This window comes from Vicia villosa, linkage group LG2, assembly GCF_029867415.1.
Source record: "Vicia villosa cultivar HV-30 ecotype Madison, WI linkage group LG2, Vvil1.0, whole genome shotgun sequence".
In the NCBI taxonomy this organism is placed as follows: Eukaryota; Viridiplantae; Streptophyta; class Magnoliopsida; order Fabales; family Fabaceae; genus Vicia; species Vicia villosa.
This window is the reverse complement of record NC_081181.1, coordinates 114,652,364-114,663,421: the sequence shown is the minus strand read 5'-3', so window position 1 is coordinate 114,663,421 and position 11,058 is coordinate 114,652,364. Positions and strand designations below refer to the sequence as shown.

At 34.6% G+C, this 11,058-nt stretch overlaps 1 pseudogene; it reads left to right on the top strand.

Annotated features, from left to right (window-relative positions):
• The first annotated feature begins 1,534 nt into the window (after positions 1–1,534).
• Positions 1,535–10,409, top strand: LOC131649829 (uncharacterized; annotated as a pseudogene).
• The last annotated feature ends 649 nt before the right edge of the window (positions 10,410–11,058 follow it).

Sequence of the window (11,058 nt, the reverse complement as noted above, 5' to 3'; positions counted from 1 at the left end):
TTGATCCTGTTCGTTAAATTTTATGAACTTATGTTAGTTTTTGCAAGCGTGGCGTTCCAGTTGACGTTTATTAAATGACATGGATTAATTTTTTATTTAGTTACTTATGCATACTAAAAAAATTTCAATTTCACTCCACTTCAGTTCTCGGAGAAAACCCTAAATTCCAAACGAAGCTTCATTCATCTTCAAACTCAATTAATCTTCATCACACATACAAACTTCATCCATCTTCAAATCGTCAAGATACGAATACAAACATTCAATGGAAGCTTCAGTACACATTGTTTTGATACTTAAAAATCCAAAATTTGTAGGCTTCAACACACATTCTACCAAGTTCCTTCTGCTTCTCACTTCTGCTAAAAAATATATAACTTTTGAGCTCCATAATTTAACTTGCAATTTAGCTCATCCTCTTTGTCTTCAGTAATTTTACCAATTTCTAATCTCTTATCTTTGAAACTCATGAATACTTTATTTATATATCTAGCTTGACATTTTATCACCACAAAAAAAAAGGTCATCCACCATGGCCAAAAAAACACGGCTAGATGCAAAATAACCGTGGTTTTACGCTTTAGCCACGAATATGTGACTGTGGGATATGCAGCCGAGTTACAAATGAAATCATACTGTTGAAGAACCAATCCCACTATCTTCGGTTTCTTTCTTCGAGACCTCTTGGTTCTCTATCTCACCATCGTTGTTGAGCACGACCTTCAGTCTGCCTTCCCTATGTAGTTTTTCAGATCGAGCATGTCTCTATAGTAATAACAAAGTCATCATTAGATCAACATCGAAGACAAGTAAAATTTTGAAATTTCATCAAGATGAAAAAGATGGACAACAATATTGATTCACGCTCTATCATTTTCTAAAAAAGGGTTCTCCATAAACAGGTATTAGAACAACCTGATGTGAGACTACTATAACCCATAGTACCTAAATAGTCGCATACATAATGATTGCATCTTCCTTGAATTTTCCAGTTCAAACCACTCTTGACTAAACCTTGGAAATTTAATCCACTCTTTGTCCATCACTTTATAATCTAAATATTTGAAACACACAACACAGAACAGATTTAAAACTGCATAGTTTAACAAAAAAATTAACAAGAATAATTGAACTAACTAAAAGCTAACATCACTAACACCAACATAACATAGCAGTTAACTTGAATCAGTTACTAACAGACTTTCTCAACCTCAATTCCATATCAGTTTCAACCCTAGCTACTCACCCTAAAAAAACTCAGTGCCACTCTCGTTGTCAAGACCTTCAACCCTAGTTACTCACCTCAATCCACTCTGTTTCAAATCACCATAACAATACGGTTAAAAATGAAACCATAACAAAATTAAAAATGAAACCGTACCGTCGATATTAGCACAAGTAACTCCAATGGTAATCGACAAGGGGAAGCTTTTGTTGGTACCTCAACAAAGGAATCAAAACTGCAAAACAAAATCTAGATTAAATCAACGCAAATGAACTACATGCATCCTTGTCACATAAAATCATGAAAGAAATGGTAGAAGAGGAGAGGAGGATAAACGGAGAAGAGGATCATACCAAAGCGGAGAAGAGGAGAAAGGGAGAAGAGGAGAAACGGAGAAGAGGATCGTACCGAAATGGCGAAGTGAGGAATTTCGCGGAGAACAGGAATAGAGGAGACGCGAGGAAGGAAGGAGGAATAAGGTTACGCGAGGAAGGAATGAGAAAGAGGATCCTTGTATTTACTTTTTCAATTTTTTGAATCTAAAAAAAATTAGAAAAAAAAATTAACGAGACGGAAATTCTGGCAGGATATACTTTTTTGGGTTTGGGCCACAGTTTGAAGTGAAAATTATAATGCCACGATTTTTATTTGTGGCTTAAAATATAAAGTTTGTTAATTGTGGAAAATGAAGAAAAGACCACAGTTTCATACTCCGGGTTTAATTTTTCAAAACATATGTCTATGATTTGAAAACTCTGGCCAAATCTTGTATGTGGCCACAGTTTTTGAGTTGCGGAAAAAATTAGCGTGGCTGTAGGCCAAAAATGTTGTAGTGGATGTATTAAAAACTTTGCTTTTTGTTTTTGTTTACATGGTGCAGAGTGTTTTCAGTGTTCAATGTTCGGTGTCTTCAGTGTTTCATGCCAACCATCAAGCCTTTCGTTAATGATTCATAGATCAGGATTCATAGATCTGTGAAATTACACTCAAATCTATGGTCTTTGTTTGTTGTTCAGGTCAGGATTCATAAATCTGTGAAATTACACTCATATCAAGTGCATTACACTCAGGTGAGGATTCTCATATATGTGAAATTACTTTGAAATTACCTTCCATGATTTCTCTTTGCACTTTGCGTGTGTGTGTGTGTGTTTTGGTTCAAGTGAACTTGCATAGGTATTGAAAAGTGTGGAACAATTATAGAGGGAGAGGAATGATAGTAGAGGTGTTAGTAGGTGTTGGTTTTTCTAATTATTTGCTTACTGTTTATCTAGTTTGTTTTATAGGTTTAGCTTTTCCTGCTTCAAAATTTGTTCTATGTGGCTTGTGATCATGATGAGTTTCAATAACAGAACATTACTTTCATATGAAATTAATTTAAATGGAGTTCTATCACGGTACTTATAGAAACATCTCTATTGATATTTTTGGAAAAATATTTCATGCCTTATTTGTGCACCAATATGTCTCGATTTTAGAATTGATCTATTTTATTGTTTGAGTTTGATGTTTGTATCCTATGTATTTGAATCAAAATGGAAAGCTTTGATAAGGAAACTTCCACGCTCACTGATGCACCGCAGACAAACAACTTTAAATAAAGTGAAAACCTCACTTGACTGCACAAATTTAGAAATTAATTGGCATTTTCATCTCCTTTGATTCAACTACCATTGTATCTGCATTTGAGATGCCTTTTGTAATTATATGTTAATTCTTCGTATAGAATTTTCTCTAGTTTTTGTTTATGATTTTAGTTTGGTTATTTATTATTTGGAACATCTTGGTTTATCTTAAGAGAACAATTTTGTTGTCAAATTTGTTTCAAATTGCTTTCATATGAGATATTTGTATGAAAAAGCTTTTAAACTCTGTTAATTTTTATATTGATTTGAGTGATTGAGTCAATTTGAGAAATTTGATTTTTATCTAATGGCTGATTGCTTAACATTATTATTTTTTGTTTACATATTAACAATTTGCGGGGATTTTAACCTTCGAAAAGCTAATTCAAATTTTGACCAACTGCCCTGTTGTCATGCCACCTATGCAAGCTAACGATTTTTTCACAAAATTTGACGGAAATGACTAAATAGACTTACATAACAGGTTTAAGGGACTACAATGTAACGTTTGTTAGTTAAGGGAATAAAGTGAAATTGAAATTAAGTTAAAGGACTTCACCACTAATTAAGCCTAAAATTTTTTAGAATGATGTGGTTTCAAATGACTATATTCTTTACAATTGAATATGATGCTAGTTTACATGTACCCATGGCTGGCCTAATGTAATGCGAGACTTGAGGCAACTATTAAAACGAAGTGTTTTTGGTTCATCCATTATAATTAAATATTTAATTTTTAGAAGTTCTAAGATTTTTTACGACTAAATTTTTTGGTATGTACTATGAAACCAATACAAAATACTAAATTGAATACGAAATTCTCTTTATATGGTGAGTCATGTTGTCCACTTTCACATATTATGTTGATTAAACAAACATCTTTTTTAATTTTTAACGTTTTTAACACAAATAAAAATGAATTTTTTACAAAATTAAAAATAAAACTTAAATGAATTCTTACTCAATATTTAAATTAGGGATGGTCAAACGGGCTTGGCGCACGGGGAAAGCCCATTTTGTCCGCACTTTTTTGCGGGACGGGGCAAGGTTTTAGGTCCGCTCTCTTTAATGTGTCTGCCCCGTTTTTTTTGGGATTTTGCGGGCATGAGCTATTTTATACAATTTTACTATTTTAAGTCCTAAAAGATTCAATGCCCACGGACTTTACCCGCCCCACCCTCCACTATGCCAAATTTGACTTTTAGCAGCATACCTATGAAAGCGCTTTTGCCCAAAACGCTTTCGTAGGTTTCGCTAAAAACAAAATTAAAAATCACGTTAGAAAAGCGCTCTTATAGGGGGGTAATGAAAGCGCTTTTGAAAAGCGCTCTTATAGGGTGTGTTATGAAAGCGTTTTTGTAAAGCGCTCTTATAGGTAGGGTTATGAAAGCGCTCTTATAAGGGGGTGTTACGAAAGCGCTTTTGGTATTAAAGCGCTGGTATAGGTGGTGTATGAAAGCGCTTTTGAAAAGCGCTCTGGTAGCCCATTTTAAAATTTATATTTCATAAAACTAAAACACGCTATTTTTCAGAAACACAAAACTCCCTCCGTACATCTTCTTCTTCCTCTCTCACGTACTCTCTGCTTCCTCGCTCTCAGTCCCTCTGTCGTGGTCTCAGTCCCTTCGTCATCGTCTCACTCTCACTAGCCGCCGCCGCTGCTGACACCACCGCCGCTGCTACCGCCGCCGCCGCTGCTACCGCCGTTTTGTGCTTCTGCTTACACAGAATTGGGATTTTAGGGTTCAGGTAAAGTCTTCCCACTATTTTACTTCCTCGCTCTTATGGATTGGTTGCTGCTTCACTTCACATATATCTTTTTCTGCTCATTGAACAAATAAAACATGAATCCACCAATTGAAGGATCTGAAAGCAGAACTCGCTCTTCTCCGCGTTGCTAAGGTCACTGGTGGAGCCCCAAATAAGCTCTCCAAAATGTACATTCTCTATTCTGTTATAATCTGTTATAATTTTAATGTTTGTTGTTTTAATTTAGTTCAGTTTTATAATATCTATGTTTTATGAATTTATCTGAATTTCAGTTCTAATATACAAATATATTCTGTAATGGTTAATTTGTGTGGAAACTGATTTATGTTTTTGAAGGATACTTTTTGTTGTGGTTTAGATGTGATGGGTTTTCATTGATTGTGTATGAATTTGATTGTTTTTATTGTTTGAATGCAGAAAAGTTGTTCGGCTTTCAATAGCTCAGGTTTTGACTGTGATCTCACAGAAGCAAAAGTCGGCACTGAGGGAGGCTTATAAGAAGAAAAAATACTTTCCTTTGGATTTGCGTCCTAAGAAGACAAGAGCTATTAGAAGACGTCTTACCAAGAATCAGGTACTTTTTTTTAATCTTTATGCATTGTTTTTGTGCATATTGTCTCTAGTGGATGTTTCTTTTATGTTGAGAGTTAGTTAATAGTGTGTTGCTGAAAACTTGAATTAGATAATGGTTTTGAACCCGTTGACATTTCAATGTGATGTATGAGAACTTGTCTTGTTTTGGTAAACTACTCCATAGTGTCTTTGTTTTTCATATGGAAGTTGTGGGATCAATGTAAACTATAAGGTTTTAAGTTTAGGGTGAGGCAGATTCTAGTGTATTGTTCAGCCAGATCCTAGTCTTTTTTTTTATTTTCATTTTCTAATTACATAAAAGGATTTTCATTTCTTAAATAGGAAAAGAAATATTTTGAAGTGAACAATTGTGTTGCATTTTAAAAACTAAGAAAAATGACAGTAAACTATTTTCAACATTTCCAAACATGCATTTTATCTTCTTTTCATCATAATTACTCGCTTCAAAATTCTCTCATCTTATTAGCAATGCTAAAATGAACACATATTCTAAGAAATGAAAACAAAAAACGTTTTTACAAAGTAAACCTCTCACTAGCTTGGAAATTACCTGCTGCAGTTTTAAAATTTTGTTGTGGTGATACATAGAACTTTATAATACTATTTATCTTCTAAGCATGTATGTCCCTTTGGGGCCAATATCTGTTGATGAAGTTGTTTTGGGGCTCCTTTTCATTAATACATACACGTTAATGCTTCATGATGTGTTATAATATGATCACATGCACCTACTTTTTGTAACCACTTGATTTTAATATTTTGTTTAATGGTAAACTACAAACATAAGAGTACCCTCATTGATAGCCACTTGTTTAATGTTATCTACTTTCAAAGAAGAAATGAAAGAGGCTCAAGAGCTTTGCTCATTATTCCGACATGTGGAATATTCTTGATGTCAATTTCGTTAATCGTTAAGTGATGAACTTACTAACTTTGTGAATTGAATTTGCTATAGGGGTTACTTGTGAAGAGTGAAAGTTTGATCGTTTTTGTTTAGCTTAATTAAGACATGGATAAGACATGGATGAATTCAAACTGATTGTCGAAAGAGTACGAGAAAGGGGTATGGGAATTCGCTATAGGGGTTACTTGTGAAGAGTGAAAGTTTGATGGTTTTTGTTTAGCTTAATTAAGATAATTTCTTATAATTTATTACATTTAACTAAATCATTCATATTATGTTTTTGTTTATGTAGTACTTTGATGACTTCTCTGCTGCTTCTTACACGAGACTTAAGTTGGAAGAAATCAAAGAGGAATTGTGTCAATTTTATATTCAGCAACTATTCATATAGGTTTGAATACATTATTGTGTGAACAGTTTTATGAATACATTATTTTGATAATGACTTTGTGTTTGAGTTTCTTTGGTGGATGTTGGTTCATTTTGCTTAATTAATATTAGTTGACGATGATGACGTTGTTATATGAATCATTTTTGTTTTTGTTGTTGTTAAGTGGTGCTGATAGTTTGATTTGAAACTGGATTGATGACACATTACATTGGTGGATTGATGACACATTACAACATTGGTGGATTGATCTGAAACTGATAGTTTGTTTCATGTTTGTTTTTGTTGATGTTGAGCCTTTAATTGACCGTGTTGTTCTGTTCATACTTTGCAGGACCAGGCCGGGAAACGATCAAACTTTTGAAGTATAATATTATAGTACTCTAGGTGGTTACTAACTTTGTTCATACTGTTGCCACTATTTGAAGTATAATATTGTTGATGTTACTGATTTAGTTTGTTTGACATGAGTTAGTTACATGTGAAACTTTCTGTATATATATATATATATATATATATATATATATATATATATATATATATATATATATATATATATATATATATATATATATATATATATATATATATATATATATATATATATATATATATATCATACTTTACATAATTTAGTTTGTTTGACAGGAACTATAATGATGTATATATATATATATATATATATAATTTTGGATATTATAATGGTATTATATTAGTATATATATTGTCCTACCTATGGTTGAAAATATATCGTCGAAAATATATTACAGATCGAAAATATTACAGGTTGAAAATATATTACAGGTCAAAAATATTACAGGTCGAACTGGGAGGCTTAAATTACAGGTTGCACTTTAAAATACCTCATTTAGCAACGACAGCGCTTTTAAAAAACGCTCTTAAAGGACCACCTACTAAAGCGCTTTATTACTAAAAGAGGTGCCTAAGATTAAAAAAAAGCATAAAAGATAAAAAAAAACGCAACCTACGAAAGCGCGTTTGGAAAAGCGCTCTTATAGGGGGGGCTACCAGAGCGCTTTTTCCAGAAACACTATGCCAAATTTGTCTTTTAGCAGCACCCCTACGAAAACGCTTTTAGGAAAAAGCGCTGCTATAGGTTTCGCTAAAACCAAAACAAAAAAACAAGGAAAAAAAGCACTGGTAAAGGGGGGGGGGTACAAGAGCGCTTTCTAGAAAGCGCTGGTAAAGGGGGGGGGGTACGAGAGCGCTTTCTAAAAGCGCTGGTAAAGGGTGGGATACAAGAGCGCTTTCTAAAAGCGCTGGTATAGGTGTAGGATACGAAAGCGCTTTTATTCTAAGAAGTGCTGGTATAGGTGGGGTACAAAGGCGCTTTTGAAAAGCGCTCTCGTAGCTAATTTAAAATTAAAATTTCTAAAACAAAATTAACCGAACACGCTATTTTTCTTCATTGTTCTTCTCTCAGATAACGAAACCCTTCGCGCTACTGCTACTGTTCACCACTATTTCTCGCCCAAAATCGCCGCCGTAGAGCCCTTTAATCATCTCCTTCTCTTCACTGCAACGACATTCATCCTACTATCATTTCCTTCTCTTCACCGCCGTAGCCCAGCAGCAAAGTTCTCGCCGCCGTAACAAATCTTCCCATTCTGCATAGCTGAGTTCGAAGCGATTTTGATTTTCACATCAGGTATCTTTGATTTCTAATGAATCTTGTTCGTTTAGCTGGGTTTTGTGCTCGAATTTTGAATACAGTCATTGCAATTGGCGTTAGGGTTTGTTTAATCAGAAAAGGTTTTATCAATTTTTTATTTAACTCAGACTAAAACTAAAACACATCACTGTCAAATAGCAATGGTACAGGGCTATAGTCTTGCGAAATTTGAACAAATCATTGTTGCTTTCTGATACGGTGTTTTAGGCCAAAGTGTTTGAACTATAGTGTAATACAAATTGAACAAGCCGCTATTTTCTGCCATATGCGATTGACAATACTGCTAGCATGATTAAGTTCTCAAGACTCTGTTGATGTAAATGTTAGTTCTATATATAAATTGCGAAGTAGATGGACGGAAGGCGGAGACCGACAAAGTTGCCCTCTATAGTGCTGAAATGCTAGGCTCAATTTTTTACGAATTTGTTTTAAAAATTATGATTCAGTTTAGTTCTCATTGATATGATAAGCTTGTACGTTTTGAGTTTGAATTAATATGGTTTGTGCTTTTTCTCGTTTATTCTTATAGTTGAATTTTACATTTGGTGCAAGTCTTAGGAAGTTTATAGCTCAGCTGCATTTTTCCAATTTTTTTCAGGTGAACAGGTTGTTACCTTCAGTCAAGTTGTGCTGGAAGTTAACTCAGTCGTCGGCCGCCACAAACTCTAACAAACTCCATCCAGGGTTTCCTCTTTCCTTTTCTGATTATTCCGCGTAGTGCTCGGCTTAACTAGTGACTGCAATTTGATCATTTTAATGTGCATATAGTTAGTGTAGAAACTTCAAAATGGAAGTATTAGCTATGTTAATTCGTTAATTTAATAGATTCCACAAAACCTCATTTTGCACATGGTTGTCCAGATTTTTCAATAATAATATTTGCAGTTTAATGATGAGCAAAAGGCAAATGGTGTTATTTTAATCGATTAGTCTCATAGCTAATGAGGGTTAAACTTTCTTCTGATTGACTTTGTATACTCTCCCTGTTTGTCTTTCAGGAGAATTTATCAAATTTTATTTATGCCTAAATCTATTAGGAACTACTAGTTGTGCATTCCTCTTATTGTAAATATTATTAAAAGACACACACTTGTAAATATTATTACAAAACAAAACTACTAAGAATTAATACCGACTCCGTGACAATGACAACAATAAACTCCACTTAGTTCTCTCACAACAGCTTGAAATTAGTTTAATGTCATATTTACAAGAGAAATTGGAATTGATTTGAATTATAGCATGAGTTATTGAGTTTCGTTCTCATTTGTGAATCGATGACCATATTTACCGTTGTGTTTACTTAACTTTAAATATTGAGTTTCGTTCTCCGTTGTTTTTACAATGTTGTTATGATTCTTGATGTCAATGTTGTTAATCGTTCGTTAAGTGATGAACTTACTAACTTTGCGAATTTGCTATAGGGGTTACTAATTAGTTGTTTTTGTTTAGCTTAATTAAGACATGGATAAGACATGGATGAATTCAAAGCGATTGTCGAAAGAGTACGAGAAAGAGGTATGGGAATTCGTTAAGTTTGCGGTTGCACACGCCGAAGACCCGATTCAAATGGCGTTTCCTTGCTTGGGTTGCTGTTATGGGGGTAAGGTTGACGGGAATCAGTTGGCATCGCATTTACTACGGTTTGGAATTGATAGAAGTTATACATGTTGGACAATGCATGGTGAGAAAAGTAACGGGAATGTTCAGTCGAGGTGTAATACGAAGTATGCTTCAAACGACGATTGCACAGACACATATGATTATGATCGAGTCGAAGAGATTGCAGAAGTGCTTGAAGAAGATCTTGAGGATTGTCCCAAAATGTTTGAGAGGTTGGTAAGCGATGCAGAGAAACCGTTGTATGATGGTTGTACAAAATTCACAAGATTGTCTGTGGTGTTAAAGTTGTACAACTTAAAGGCGGACAATGGATGGTCGGATAAAAGTTTCACAGAGTTATTAGCCCTTATGAAAGATATGCTACCAGATGATAATGTTCTTCCCAACCGAACGTATGAGGCCAAAAAGATGTTGTCCTCTATTGGCATGAGCTATGATAAGATACATGCATGTCCAAACGATTGCGTTTTGTTTCGAAACGAGTATGCAGCGTTGAATGAGTGTCCTAAATGCGGTGCCCCTCGATATAAGAAAAAGTTGTCTCTGGCCAAAGTCTTATGATATTTTCCTATAATTCCGAGATTTAGACGCATGTATCATAGTGAAACTGATTCAAGACACTTGACTTGGCATGCAGATGAAAGAATTATTGATGGAAAGTTGCGACATCCGGCAGACTCACCATAGTGGATGAAAGTTGATACTGATTATCCTGAGTTTGGAAAAGAAGCAAGAAACCTTCGCTTGTCATTGTCTACTGATGGAATGAACCCGCTAGGTATTCAAAGTATCTCGCATAGCACATGGCCTGTGATTCTTATGATTTATAACCTACCTCCGTGGCTATGTATGAAGCGTAAGTATATGATGTTATCTATGCTAATTTCTGGGCCTAAACAACCAGGGAATGACATAGACGTATACTTGGCACCCTTAATCAAAGATTTAAAGTTTTTGTGGGAGAACGGTGTGGAGGTTTACGATGGGTATAGGAAAGAAAGTTTCAACTTGAGGGTGATGTTGTTTGGAACAATTAATGATTTTCCAGCATACGGAAATCTATCCGGGTACAACAATAAAGGTCAAAAAGCGTGTCCTGTTTGTGAAGATGAAACCGATACGACACGATTGGATCTTTGTCAGAAGAATGTCTTTCTCGTCCATCGTAGATTCTTAAATTCTAATCATCACTACCGTGGGTGGAGAAAAGCATTCAATGGAAAGGCCAAACATCGT